The sequence below is a fragment of the Pseudophryne corroboree genome, chromosome 4, assembly GCF_028390025.1.
Source record: "Pseudophryne corroboree isolate aPseCor3 chromosome 4, aPseCor3.hap2, whole genome shotgun sequence".
Lineage (NCBI taxonomy): Eukaryota > Metazoa > Chordata > Amphibia > Anura > Myobatrachidae > Pseudophryne > Pseudophryne corroboree.
Window position 1 is genome coordinate 532,592,344 of NC_086447.1, and position 15,096 is coordinate 532,607,439.

The 15,096-nt window shown below is 45.4% G+C and overlaps 1 pseudogene; it reads right to left on the reverse strand.

Moving 5' to 3' along the window:
* Positions 1 to 7,177: 7,177 nt before the first annotated feature.
* LOC134912181 (5S ribosomal RNA) lies at positions 7,178 to 7,297 on the reverse strand (annotated as a pseudogene).
* Between the last annotated feature and the right edge of the window lie 7,799 nt (positions 7,298 to 15,096).

Genomic DNA, 15,096 nt, shown 5'->3' on the forward strand with positions numbered 1-15,096 from the left:
CGAGCTCAGGGAGGACAGAAACCTCCAATGAAGCACAAGGGCAATACATTTAACAAAACAAATCTACTATTGTAATCAGTTTATCAATATCTACATATCAGAGCCACAACTGGCCATTGATATCACTGAAATGTTTCTTCACCTGTATTAATGGCTTGCCATTTTTCACTGTGATTTAAAACAATTGTAGTTGATACAGTACTATTAGCAGATTGTCTTGTGCTTAATAAACTCCCTCAGGTTACCTCCTTATCATATGTCTTCATAGTTCTTTTAAAGAAACATCTTAAAATAAAACAACACAAACACAGGACTTGCAAATTAGGTAAGATTTATTTAAAATCAGCTAAAATATTGTTTTAATCATTTTCAGATTAATGATTAATGTTAGCATGGCTATGGATGAAAAACGGATGACAAACAATATAACAAAACATATCACCCACCATTAGAACAAACCATTGGTGGTCACCTCTACTAAATCACCTAAAACAACTGGATGGGTTTGTGTTAAATTTCTGGTAGTGATATTGGTCTGGCCATCATAAAACATAAGAGAGAACACCCATGTATTTAAATAACAATTCTATTAACATGCAACCGTTATACAACCACCATGCAAAACATTAAAACAAAACAACAAGAAACAAAAGTGAGGGACAGATTTTCAGAAGTAAAAAAGGGAAAGCTGCAACACAGAACCGCTTATAAATATGAACAAACACTCCTTCCACCAAACTTGTTTAAAGACACATCACTAAAATTCTAAAACAATATACTTAAATCAGCACACACAATTCTTAAAAGCATTAGGGACAGAACCAGTAGCAGCTCCAGAGGTGGGGCTGCAGGGCAGCCCCAAATTCAAATCAAGGAGCCCCATCAACTGTCATTGCAAACACTGCCAAACATCGCCGGCTCACTGCCAGTTGGTGTTTGAATTGAGGACTGAGCTGCAGCTCCACCTCTGGAGCCACCACTGGATAGAACCTATGCCGGACCACCTATGTTCAGACAGACTTACTTGGTTTGAGCTTCAAGTCAGATGGAATCAATGATGAACTGAAGGTATAGCACAAGAGTCAATAAATCGTCCTCAAACAACAAAAGTGATTTACAATACATGCAGCTGTTAATATATCATCATTATAGAGATTTGGGGCAAGAAATGCCATAATGCACACGTGCAAAGAATACACATACAGTACATCAGGAGCTCACATGATTCTTTACCACTAGGCAAGGGCATAGTTTCAATAGGTGCAGGGGATGCGGTTGCTATGGGACAAACCGTTCCCTTGCATATAGTTGTCTGCTTTTACAAGTGTGCTGCTGCACTGTAGCTACACCTGCTCACCCAGTTGGCTCTGCCTCTCCTGGGTACTAACTAATGCTGAGACGAGGCGTGGCTAAGTCCGCAGAGAAACCCCTGACCCATAGCCACGCCTCCTCCCAGCGTCTGTGAGTAGAGACTGGACGGAGCCAGTCGGGAGAGCAGATGTAGCTGTAGTGCAGTAGCACACTGCTAAAAGGTAAAAAAGCAGCAAACTGGACCTCAATTGTTAGTGCCCACCCTGGTACTCCACTGGGGGGGGGGGGGGGGGCCTTTACGTAGTGGTGGTGTGGATCTTTGATTAGCCACCTGGGGGGTGGGGCACCTCTGAGCAGTCAGGGGTGGGGGAGGAGGAGCAGGAAAATTATGCTATGGGTCCCAATTGTCATAGCTATGCCCCTGCCACTAGCCATTAGGTGTCTACTTTAACTCTGACCTGCTATACTGCCTGAAATACATCTATGGCAATGATAGTAATGCTGAAACTTTCATCCACCTTAAAATGGATCACAATTGCTTGTTTAACCCTATTTCTGATTTCTATCTTGTAACAATCATCTTTGTCATTAACACTGTATTTATGTCCCCTACAGACTTTGAACTTCACCTACTGTAGGTCTATAAATAATGGATGGTCACTTTTATATATGTGCATTATTTCTTATGGGTGTCTAGATCGACAGTTAATAGGACGACACTATATGGTCAACATGCATTAGGTTGACAGGGTCAAAAGACCCTGTTGTGTCGTCCATTGTTATGTTGACCATTTGACCCTGTGGACATTTTGTACCTGGCGACCATATCCACTGTCTTCCTTTTGACCTTTTGACTGTGGACCTATTGACCATGTGGATCTTTTGCATGTCAACCATATGGGGTCGACCTAATGACTCTAGCTACGGGAGAGTTTCCATATGACACCCTTTCTTATTCAGGATTCATAGCAGCTCTAAACACTATTGTAGGTTTTAGATTTAGGAGATAATCTAGAGTTGAATGTAAATGATGCCCATGTATGTATGCCAAATGTGCAGCTATACTTTGTTTTACAGTATACATCAATATGTTGACAAATGTCAACCTTTAATCTAGAGATGTGCACCGGACCATTTTTCAGGTTTTGTGTTTTGGATCTGGATCTCCGTTCGTGTTTTGGAAGCCACGCCCCCTTTTTGCCAGCACCGCACTGGGTGTTCACAAGGTAAATGATCCCCCTGCCTTACCCCCTTCAGTGTTTACATCCTCATCTTCACAGAGTATTAATTTGTCCCCACTGGAATCCATCATCAAAGGTCCCTGTGTACTTTCTGGAGGCAATAGCTGGTCAAGGTCTTCCTGGAGGAATTTATAATTCATTTTGATGAACATCATCTTCTCCACATTTTGTGGAAGTAACCTCCTACGTCGAGTGCTGACAAGGTTACTGGCTGCACTAAACACTTTTGGAGTACACACTGGAGGGGGCAACTTAGGTAAAATAAAGCCAGTTTGTGCAAGGGCATTCAAATTGCCACTTTTTCCTGCCAGTATACATACGGACTGTCTGACATGCCTACTTGGATGCTGTCACCGATATAATCCTCCACCATTCTTTCAACGGTGATAGCATCATATGCAGTGACAGTAGACATGTCAGTAATTGTTGGCAGCTCCATCAGTCTGGACCAGATGTCAACACTTGCTCCTGACTGCCCTACATCACTGCCAGCGGGTTGGCTAGGAAATTTTATTATTTTCTTCTCAGCCCCAGTTGCGGGAGAAAATAAAAGAGGACCTGTTGGACATGTCACGTTCTGCTCAAGTTGACAATTTTCTCACCAGCAGGTCTTTGTACCTCTGCAGACTTGTGCCTGCCGGAAAGAGAGATACAACATACAGTAGACTTTAAACCTAGGATCGAGCATGGTAGCCAAAATGTAGCGATCTGATTTTTACAGATTGACCACCCTTGAAACCTGGCAAAGCGAATGAAGGGCTCCATCCACAAGTCCCACATACTTAGCGGAATCACTCCGTTTTAGCTCCTTCATTGGGGTATATTTACTAAGGTCCCTTTTGACCGATTTGGTGTTTTTTCTTCAAAGTGTCATCTCGGGAATTTACTAAGCACAAATCTCGGCAGTGATGAGGGCATTCGTATTTTTATTACGGCTGTGCAGTAAAAATACGAATGAATACACCATCGTCAAACGCGGCTGTTTAGATATAGAACTCGGTCATTTACTAAGCATTCGTATTTGTAATTTCTACCGTGAAAAAGGAATTGCGGCCGCAAAAAATTACTAATCGTACAAAAAGCCTAAACAAAAGTAGACCTGCTTTTGAGAACCGTGTTTACATGTGTTGTCAATTCTACATTAGTCACACCTGACTTTTTGGACCTTTAAAAGGGACCCCAACACATTTTTCACCACTCTCTATCTGAAATGGCTGCTACTGTGTGTAGTACTGCTGTCTTGTTTGCTGGGGGATACCTGACACTGCTCCAAGAGGCTACAATAAACCCAGGCCAGGAAAATCAACAGGGTCAGCAGGTTGTACATGTTCCGCGTAGGCTGGCCATGGCTTGTTTGTTTAGTGGGCGTTTAAACAATAACAAAATTGCTGATGACCATGTTATACAGATGCTCAGACTAAATGTAAATAATATTTTCACTCTGTATGACCTTGTCAAACTGAACCTAGAACCTGAGACAGTATGCTCTCGCTCTGTCTCAGGCCTGCACAAACTCCTGCCTGTGTAGCACTTTCTGGCTACTGGCAGCTTCCAGCCTGTGACTGTCGATGTAATTAGTATCTCACAGGCTACCTTTTAAAAATATGTAATTCAGGTGAGTTAAAACATACATACATGTCTATGTCTAAGTGGTGCTTCTGTAATGTAATAGAACACAGTATTGTATTGATTACAGGTCATGACACTCAACTTTAATTTTTGAATGGCCACTCAGGTTTTGGATGTCTTGGATGGCTACATAGATGCCTCTCTCTGCTTCCCTACCCAGGAGTCGCAGTGGCATGCAGTCAGGGTAGCTTTATGTGATCTTGCGGCCATGGCCAATGTGCTGGGTGCCATAGATTAGACACACGTTGAGCTGAGGACACCTAGGGGTAGGCAATATATTTATACAATACACATCTGGCCCTAGACAGTAATGTGGAGGTTGTTTGTGTAGCGAATTACATATTCCGTGTTAACAATTTATTTTTTTTAACACACCAATTTATTACCCAAAAAACAGAAAAAAGTTAAATGGTCACCATATTCTGTGCATGCATTATTATCTTCTTTTTTTTTTTGTGTGCTGGGTGCGAAGGATTGTGCCGGCTCGTTGGCGCGGCTTCGACTTGAGCGTCGAACTGGGGATTGAACTGGGGTGTTGCTTGGTGTAGTTGTCCCCGAGCTCGATGTCACATGGTGTGATGCCAACACACTTAGGCTTTGACTAAGATTGTTCAAGCTTGCTGTGAGCTGCGTATTAGCGGCAGTGCTGTTTGAGATCATTCTTGATAGGTTATCATTTATCATTTGATTATGTTGGATGATCTGGATGAGTGTTTGTTGCTGGCTCTGCTGTTCATCCAAGATGCGTTGGAGGTTTGACTGCATTTGGGTGTTGTCTGCCCTCATCTGTTCCATGGAGTTAGCGATTCGGCCCACCTGCACTATAAGTCTGCCTGAGTTGCGACTCAGTCTAGGCAAATTATGGGGCAGTCTTTTTGCACTATTGGGAAATATTTCCCAGAGTTGTCCCCTAGGGGAATATTGGAGGAAAAACCCAGACTGCCTTTTTGTGGGGTTTTATTTGTCTTTGTTTGTTTTTAATGTGTTACCATATGGTTAAGGAGTTTCACTTGGAATAAAAAATTTGTTTTTACCTGCCACCATTTTTTGATGGACTTTATAATACTCACCTCATAAGTACCTGAGGATCCTTGGTTATGAGGAAGGACGGTACCTGTATTTAAGAGGGGTCCAAGGAAGGATACGTTGGAAAGAAACCTTTTAAGGAACATAGGGCCCAACTATAAGGTGAGCGTCACATTGAAGGGGGAGGGTAATCCCTTGCTGTATGAATATAAAGTGTTATGAGAAGATCAGAATAAAGAAACCTTTCAAGACACATAGGGCTCCTTATTAAGGTGAGCGTCTGCACTAAGGGAGAGAGTGATCCCATGTGAATCTAGAGGTGGTGTAAAAGATACCTTTTGATGCACGTTCCCCTTAAGAGGAGGTCAGTCCAAAGGTGCGAACCTGTTGGAAGAAGTCATTATTTGAACACTAAAGAAATACATGAGGAGTATTTTGATATATTGTAGCGCTTGTGGACTACTCCATATTTTTGTATTAAATGATGGGGCAGACTTGACAGGTATTGGCTGTGGGTGGTGAGGCACGCGTAGTGTTGTGCCTGTTGTGACAACCAAAGGCTCCAAAACTCAGGGCCCATTTGTGTGTCGCCTTGTGTTGTGCTCAATTGTGGGCTATGGGATGTTTGGGGTGGTTGGGGTACGTCCTGAGGCGTGGTTGGCTGTGTCGGATCGATGGGCTGCAGGTGGAGTGTGAAGGTCTCCTGGTCACGTTCCTGCTGGACATCCTCGGTGATGATGCCTGGGTCTGTATGGGGTTGAAGACAGCCACTATTTAGTACATATGTAGCATTGGTCTTACTCTTACTATAGCTTTACGTCAACATGCATTACTTCTTAATATTAATGTAATAGCTAAATAGATTGTGGCCTAAACTTAACTATGTTGGTCACCTTTTATTAAAAATATGTGGCTTCTAACGTTCACTACTCAGTTGTTTAAAGTTTGTGGTAATAGTAGAATTCAGAGCCATAATTACTGTTTAAACACGAAGAACTCTAACAAATACAAAGTACTACATTTACATATTGGGTATGAAGCTTCCTTTGGAACAACACACACAATACAATAAATGTGTTGACCAATACACTCATACATTGTTCAAGGCAGTCAGTGGTCTGGCCCAAACGTTAACTAATATAGTGGTCTAAAATGTACACATTAACAATGGGTGAAAAAGTTTTAAGGTGCCCTATGTTTAGAAGTGGTGTTGTTGGCCATGCAAAACAATTGGATGAGACTTAACATTTATGTTGGTTTTTTTGGCCAAAAATTCTGTTACAAAAATGTGTTGATATGGCCAACATCACATCTGACAATTAACCATCTAAAATTACCTTAACACCATCTGCTTGTTGTTGTTGATTATTTGAGAAGAACCTTTTTTGGGACCGCACTAGTCTGTAATCAGTTATTATTAGTGTCCTCTGAAAAAACTGATTTATGATGCTAATTTGCTTATAGATACAGCAACCCTGTGCATGTGAAAAAAATATAATTTTTCTAGTACAGATATAAGTTGCTATCAGTGGTGCTCCCGAGAGTCAAAAGGGTATCGACTAGAGAAAACCAACACAAGAAGGTTGGAAAGTAGACTCTTGTGTGGGAGCACTCAATTCAGAGGAATAGGTGTATTTTAATCAATTCTGGTAAAAAATAACTTTATTTGTTCAAAAAAGGGTAATTAAGGAGTAAAATATACCTGAATAATAAAGCTACACGAAAATATAGCACTATATGGAGAATAATTCATATGGTTTCAGATACCACAATGAAAAGCCGGAATCCAAATCTTAGGGCTAGTGGATTTACTGTAATCACAATGACGCTTTTGCATAATATATGACCATCATTTATTCTACAGCAATCCTATTCAGGATTATTTTAGCGTAGAGAATTGAATCATAAGTCATACAGAACCGAGTGCCAGTTGGTATTAATAGGGATCCCTCTAGATTGGGCAGAAGAATTTTTTGTAGTACCAGGGTGTTCCAAGGTGGTCTCCCATCCGAGTACTGACCCGGCCCTCCACTGCTTGGCTTCCAAGATCAGACGAGATCGGGCATCTCCAGTGGGGTATGTCCGCAATAGTTTTATCTGACCGTTCAGTCGATCCCAATACCCGTATCGCCCGAACAAATATTCCAATTGATCTGAGTCAATCGTGTGTTCAAAAATCTGTATTGAACTTATGCCCAAAACTAGGGAGTGAGATTACAGCAAAATCCAATAAGGGATAGTGGAACAATTATCATGTGCAAGAATTATATGGAGAGATGTCCACTATATAATTAATAATAAGGACAGTTATCATATGCAAGCCAGGATAGAATGGTGATATTCAATGAGGCAATACCATCAGTGATACAGTGTATGTAGCCCCTTACTTTATATCACCAACCAATAAATCTTACTATATATAGTCCTCTAAAACTTGAGAAAAAATTCTTACAATGTGTCAAAAGAGGCTATAATGAGAAGAAAAGGAGCAGATAAACAACTGAAAGTTTTGTTCAATAGTTATACCGGGCAGTAATGTGCATACTAACAATTAATTAGCAATATGCTGCAAAAATTTTTTTAAACATGATAGAGTGGTGATATTTAATGGGGCAATAACACCAATATTATGTGTGGCCCCTAAAATTGTATCGTCAGCCAATAATTCTCACTATATATAAGCCTCTTATGCTTGAGCAAAAAAATTTTTACAATGTGTCTGAGAGGCTATAATGAGAAAAAAAAAGAGAAAAAGCAGATAGACGGCTGAAGGTATTATTCATTAGCCATAGCAGGCAGTAATAATTAAATAGCAGTGTGCTGCAAGGTTGATGCTAAACCACAGCTTAGAAGTTCTTTGCACAGTAATCTGCTCTTTGGCTTTTAATACCTCTAATGATAATACCAAGTAACTCCCAACACATGCCAAGTTGCTCCCAAACACCTGTTGGATGCCTCACAGCTCCAGCACCTCTTGGAGCAGCCAGAATACAGACAACCTATCAGTGCATCGCCTTTAAAGTAAATTATTATCCTGATAAGGCAATATTACGTATATATGAGGTACAGGGTATGTGTTCATACGATACCACTATCAATCCTGCTGTGGAGGCTGTCTGCGGCCGATCGCCGCTGGTAACTGGCTCTGGAGGTGCGCTGGAAGTGAAGCCGTGTACTGACTTCTATGTGGAGGGTGTGGGGAGATTGTCAACTGTAGTCCGCGTGGAGCCGCTGCTCTCCAGATGCAGCGTGTAGTCGCAGTGTGTCCTCCTTGTCTCGACGACTGAGCGCCGTTGCCTGGGTAACTGTCCCTGGGTTCCGGTTGTTGCGATCACGTGTGCGCACCACGTGATCACGGAGTGTGTGACGTACGTTTCGCAGTAAAGCTTGATCACAGAACGTAGTGTGATCCGTATGAGTTCCTTATTTAAGGGCAGTACTAAATGCTCATTGGATATTAGTTAGTGATGGACATTTGGCTGTGCCTATCCATGGATCTATTATCTATTATTAGTTGAAGTAGAAGGAAGATATAGATGATAATCTTCACAATAATATGAATCCATTTGGTGGCATGTGTATTGTTAGAATGATGTTATTGTATATATCTCTTTGATAAGGATTTTTAATTATACAGTTCTCAGTATATAAAATAATTGCTTAAATGAGCAACTATATAATAAACTAAGTAGTAGATTTTAATTAGTAATTTTTGTAAATGTGATATGGAAATAAATATGTGCATGTCAGTGTACATAATGTTAAAAATTAGAGTTAATTGACAAATTGCAAACTAAGCATAGTGTGTCCCTAGTGTGCTTAATAGTGAGTAGGTTATAATTGTAAATAATGATTAATATGAGTGTGATGATGAGAAAGTGAAATATTGGGTTATTTTATCGAACAGTGAAAAACAGTAATAGCAGAGAAAGTGTACCTGAGGGAAAATACATTAGTGATGAGAGGAAGAGGGGGGAAAAAGGGGGGGAGGGGGGGTTGGTGGGTTAGGGGGGGGGGATTGGTGGGATTGGGGTGGTTTGAAGGGGTTAGGGGAAAGGTAGGTTGATTGTAGGGGAGGGAGGGAAATTATTATATGTAATATAGGGGGAGGGAAGGGAATGAGAAGAGAAATAAGAATTAGAGATAGAAGGGAGAGGGAGGATAGTGAGGTATGTGTAATAAGTAACTAATAGTGAATGATATTGTAGAAGGGATTGGTGATGAGATTAATTAAGTTTGTTACAAATTAATATGCAAGGATGACTGGTCATTTGTGTCATTTTTTTTTCTGTACTAACAGTGGTGCAGATGTATAAACCTGGAGAAGGCATAAGGAAGTTAAAAACCAGTGATATGTGCAAGGTGATAAAGGCACAAGGCAAACAGCTCCAATATGTACATTATCAGTTGTGTATATTTTGTACTGCTGCCTTTATCATCTTGCACATATCAGTGTTTTTTCACTTCCTTATGCCTTCTCCAGGTTAATAAATCTACCCCACTGTTTTTTTACTTATTTACACGTAATTGTTAGGTTTACTCACCAGACAACTGAGGGGATTGTGGATCCTCACTTTGGGGGCTGGCCAAAAGAGCTAGTGGTGGCACGGCCGACACTGCGGAGATGCGCCGTTGGGGTGGTGATGCTGGTGTTGGAGCTTGAGCCTCAAGACGGGGCCTCTTGGGTGACCTCGTAGCCACAGTAACCGAGCCCTGTGATGGGCGCCTTAGTGGAGGTGGATTAGCCGAAGAACCTATGTGATAAGATAATCATTAACATTTTGTGTTTCTATGTGTTTGCAGAATATGTGTTTACAGTTAAATCTTACCTGCATTGCCACCATCTGCATCTCTTGGCAGTGTTGGATGTGGCCTGGCTGTGCTGCTTCTCCGGCGTACTGTAGAAATATGAAGAATGTCCTTATGAACATACTCTTTTGTTGATATGTTTATGCAAATTACTTATTGGGATGTAAACATATGTGGTACCTGATGAGAAGTAAACTAAACGATGCTTAGGCTTGAATGCATGACTTCATTGGGTGTGTATACTTTAAATGCGAAACAATTTCACCAAACAATACATAGGCGCATAATGCACAATATTATACTACTTAAAACCCAAACGTTGTAGCTTGACACAGCCACAAATTGCACGCTAAGATACCAATTTTAGACGCTAACAAGAAAACACTAGCCACAAATATCTGCACAAAATTGTAAACATCAAATCCAAAAATGCATGAAAAATCACATCATCAACACAAATGACAACCCAGAACAACACAAAATAAACATAAGTCCATTGAAATTGAAAAAATAAAAACATACTAGGTGCTTCATCGCGCCCTATGGGCGCTCTTCACACCGTCGCAAGGGGCTACGCCCCCTTAACCCTTGCATGCCTTTCTGGGGTTCAATATTTGTGTTATATGGAGTATCACCTGCATTCCTTTGTTAGTGGTTAAATATTGCACAATGAAAGGGTGTGCGATGGTGAAGGAGGCGCAGCCCCTTGCGACGGCGTGAACAGCACCTGCAGGCCACAATGTACAGAATGTAGCGGGTGCGGGGGGTACTGCGGATGGTGTCTGTAGATGCTGCGGATGGAGGGGGGGCGGAAGTGGGGGTGGGGCCCGGATGGGGAAGGGTTGGGAGGTGCTGCGGGTGGGGGAGGGGCAGAGGAGTGGGGAATGCAGATGGGGGAGGGGTCCGGAGGCACTGCAGGTGGGGGAGGGGCAGGGGTGCCATGGGTGGGGGAGGGGCAGGTGTGGGGATGTTGCAGATGGGTGAAGGGTTCCGGAGGTGCTGTGGGATGGGAAGGGGCGGGAGTGCCACTGGAGGGGTAGGGGTCCGCAGGCGCCATGGGTAGGGGAGGGGCAGGTACGGGTGTTGCGGCGGATGGGGAAGGAGGTCCGGAGGTGCTGCAGGTGGTGGAGGGGCAGGTGCCGGGGTGCCATTGGTGGGGGAGGGGTGGGTGAGGGGGGGACCGCGGATGGAGGAGGGTGTCTGCAGATGCTGCGGGTGGAGGGGGGCAGGTGTGGGGGAGACATATAAGGGGGGTGAATGGTGGAGGGGGCCTGGAGATTGCTGGGGGTGGTGAAGGGGCGGAGGAGAGGGAGCCGCGGGTGGTGTAGGGGGTCTGGAGGCACAGCATGTGGGGGAGGGGTGGAGTGCCGCATGTGGTGGAGGGGAAGGTGTGGAGGTGTGGTGCATTGGGGAGAGGTCTGGAGGTGCTGCGGGTACTGTACCTGCCAAAAAGGTAGTTGGAGGGTATGCAGTAACAGGGCCAGGACAGGGGTGACAGGGTCAGAACAGGGTTGACTGGGCCAGGACAGGGGTGACAGGGTCAGAACAGGGGTGACAGGGTCAGAACAGGGGTGACGGGGCCAGGACAGGGGTGACGGGGCCAGGACACGGGCGACGGGGCCAGGACAGAAATGACAGGGACAGGATAGGGGTGACAGGGCCAGTGTAGGGGCGGCAGCACCAGGACAGGGGTGACAGGGCCAGTATAGGGTTGACAGGGCAAGCACAGGGGTGACAGGGCCAGGATAGGGGTAGCAGGGCCAGCATAAGGGTGACAGGGCCAGGATAAGGGTGAAAGGGCCAGGATAAGGGTGAAAGGGCCAGTTTACGGGTGGCAGGTCAAGGCCAGGGGTGACAGGGACATGACAGAACACAGGGCATGGGAGAGATTGGTATTAGGGACAGAACAGTGGTGACAGACAGATGTGTGTTACCGGAGTCACTGCTGCTGGCTGCTGCTGTTCCACTCCAACCTGTTGGGATCTGCTGCTGGTGGAGACTTGGCATGGCTGACTCTCTTAGGCTGTAGTCCTGCTTCCTCTGCCCGTCTGCATCACTCCCCCCCTCCTCAGTCACACACCGCAGACCTCGCGCAGCTGCCAGGCACTGTGGTAAGGGGAGACTGGGAGTGACTGGTTAGCTCCCAGGAGACGCTGCTGCTGGAGGGAGGAGGGGGTCAGAGCCTGCAAGCAGCGCGGACTTCTGCAGCGCTACCCGCCGGCTAAAGTGTGTGAAGGAGCTGGGCGCACCTCACTGCGGGTGGCAGCGCTGCAGCTAGCGGTGGGGTTGCCGGGGCTGGAGATAACAGAGGCAGTACGGAAAGTGCACAGCGGCTGGTGACCCACAAAACTACAGCTAAGAAGCGTGGAGTGTACCAGAAAGTGACGCTCCTCCGCGCCAGAGAGACCCTGCTGAGTATGCTGATGTGGGGGTCAAGTATGGCATACCCCCTCACACACCCCCATACCTCCCAAATGTCCCAATTTTCGCAGGACAGTCCCATTTTTTGGGGTCTGACCCGCTGTCCCACCCGCGGGTCGCAGTGTCCCACGGTGGGGGGGGGGGGGGGGCGTTGGAAAGCTCCTGTACTCGCTGTTCTGCTTAGCAGAGCAGCGGTGAATCGTGGAGACAGAGGGAGAGGGGGCATCAGGGGGTACGGATTAAGGGGGGGGGTTCCAGCAGCAGAGCCGGATTAAGGCGGGGGGGGGGGGGGCAGGCGGTACGTACCGTTGGCCCCACAGTTTTAGGGGGCCCCCCGGCTGGAGTAGCTCTGTCCCAGCTCAGAAGCTCCCCGCCCTGCCAGCAACAACATTGTGCTACAGTCGGCACACGCTGCTGCGTATTGGCAGGTCTGTGGTGTTGCAGGGAGGCAGCAGTCTTTCTTCTGCCTGTGCGGGTGTGTAGGGGGGAGCGACCACCTCCTCTGGATTTAGCCCTAGCTGAGGGGCCATAATCCCATAAAAAAAAAAAAATCCCAGAATTTGCATAAGGGGGCGTGGCCTCGCGTCCCGCGATTAGGCCACGCCCCCAACCCCACAGCAGGCACAGCAATGAGATAGGGCTCCCCTTTCTCAAGTACCCTGTGCCCCCCGGACTCATAATCAGCCCCTGGGGGCATGCCAGCAGCTCACAGAGCGCTGGGCATGCCCCCTCACTGACGAAAACGGGGCCCTCCCGTGAAGCCACGCCCCCTTTTCGGTGTGTGTGTGTGTGTGTGTGTGTGTGTGTGTGTCCTGCTCCTGAAGAAGCTGGGAGGTGTGCACCCTGCCTGTGCCATGTCCATACTATCTGCTTCTGCAGCTGCTCCTAGTGTCCTATAGATTTGGCCAGAACTGTGACTCATTTGACTAACTCCGCCCACTGCTGTGACTCCGCCCAGCGTTAGCAAATGAATCACAAAATCACAGATCTGGGCTATTATATAGGAGATGCATAAAACACAGTAATCACACTTCTTTAAAATACACCGACTAACATTTACTTGGGAAATAAGACACCAGAAAAAGGCCAAGGCAACCAGAAACATTGACAATACATAGGCAAAAAACATACAGAATTGAGAGTAACACTACATCAGGCCTGGCCAACCTGTGTCTCTCCAGATGTAGTAAAACTACACATCCCAGCATGCCTGGCAACACATTTTGCATTCACTAATAGCAAAACTGTGGCAAGGCATGATGGGACTTGTAGTTTTACAACAGCTGGAGAGCCACAGGTTGCCCAGGCCTGCACTACATCACCAACACATTAGAAGAATGAACCAACTTACAATCACAATTAGCGTAAAGACATTTCACACAACTAAGGACAAAGCACAGATGTTTAAATTAAAAAATTAAAAAACCTCACCATCCTGCCTTGGCCAATCCGAATCCCGGACATGAGTCGCACCAACCACTTCAGGCGGAATCAGCGTACGAACAGGCTCCTCCCAATCCCGATAAGACGCTCGGAAGGGGTGTCCACCCCCGGTTTGGCGGGCTGATTTAGCCTCCTTCGACATCTTCGCCTTCACACGGCGCTTGATGTCGTAGAAGCGCTTACGACAGGTGTCCTCGGTCCGCCTCACCACACCCTCACTATTCACAGCCGCAACGACCTTCCCCCACAGAACAGTCTTCCTGCGTGACGACACCTTTGCAGCATCATGTCCAAACAACTGGCGATGATGCCTCATCAGCTCCCGCACCAGAGCCATATTTTCAGCGTAACTGAACTTAACATTGCGGCCCGTCTTTGTAGTGGTGCGTGGCTGCGGAGCCACAACACCATCACTATCACTATTAGTGGAAGCCGCTGCAGCAACCTCCCCCTCCTCCTCACTAACCTCCTCCCTCTCACTCACCTCCTCCACCTCACTCACCTCCTCCCTCTCACTCACCTCCTCCACCTCACTCACCTCCTCCACATCACTCACCTCCTCCACCACACTCACCTCTGACTGGGACATAATCAGGACAAACAACAAATAACACTGAGAAAAAAAAAACAATTAACACACTCCTCCACTACCACTACACACCTCACACCAAACACACACACACACAGTCACTCACTCACTCACTCACTCACAAACAATGACAATAGACGTAAAAAAAAAAAACAAAGACAAAAAACTAGACAGACTTTTAAATAACTACACAACAAGTATGACAAGACTACTTACACACATAGTACAGCACTCAACAATCGCAAAACTCCTCCTCAAATCCTCCACAAACTCCACAAAACTCACCAACTCCTAACACACCTTCCTCTCTCCTCTCCACTAGCTAAACCCATGAGGTGCGGACGGTTTGGGGCGTTTTTATAGTAATGAGCACAGACACTCCTCCATCACGAATCAAACCAATCACGGACGAGTGACAAAATCGAAACTTAGAAAAAAAACGCGTCCGGGAACGGATAAACACTGCTGTGACCGAAATGTGACGCAGTCGTAAAAAAAACCTCATAACACGGCCGCAAAACCACTAAATCGGCCGCATTATACTTTACAAAAATACGAATGACATCGACATCGGAAAACACGAAAAATAAAAATACGACAGCTTAGTAAATGAGGCATAACAAATTC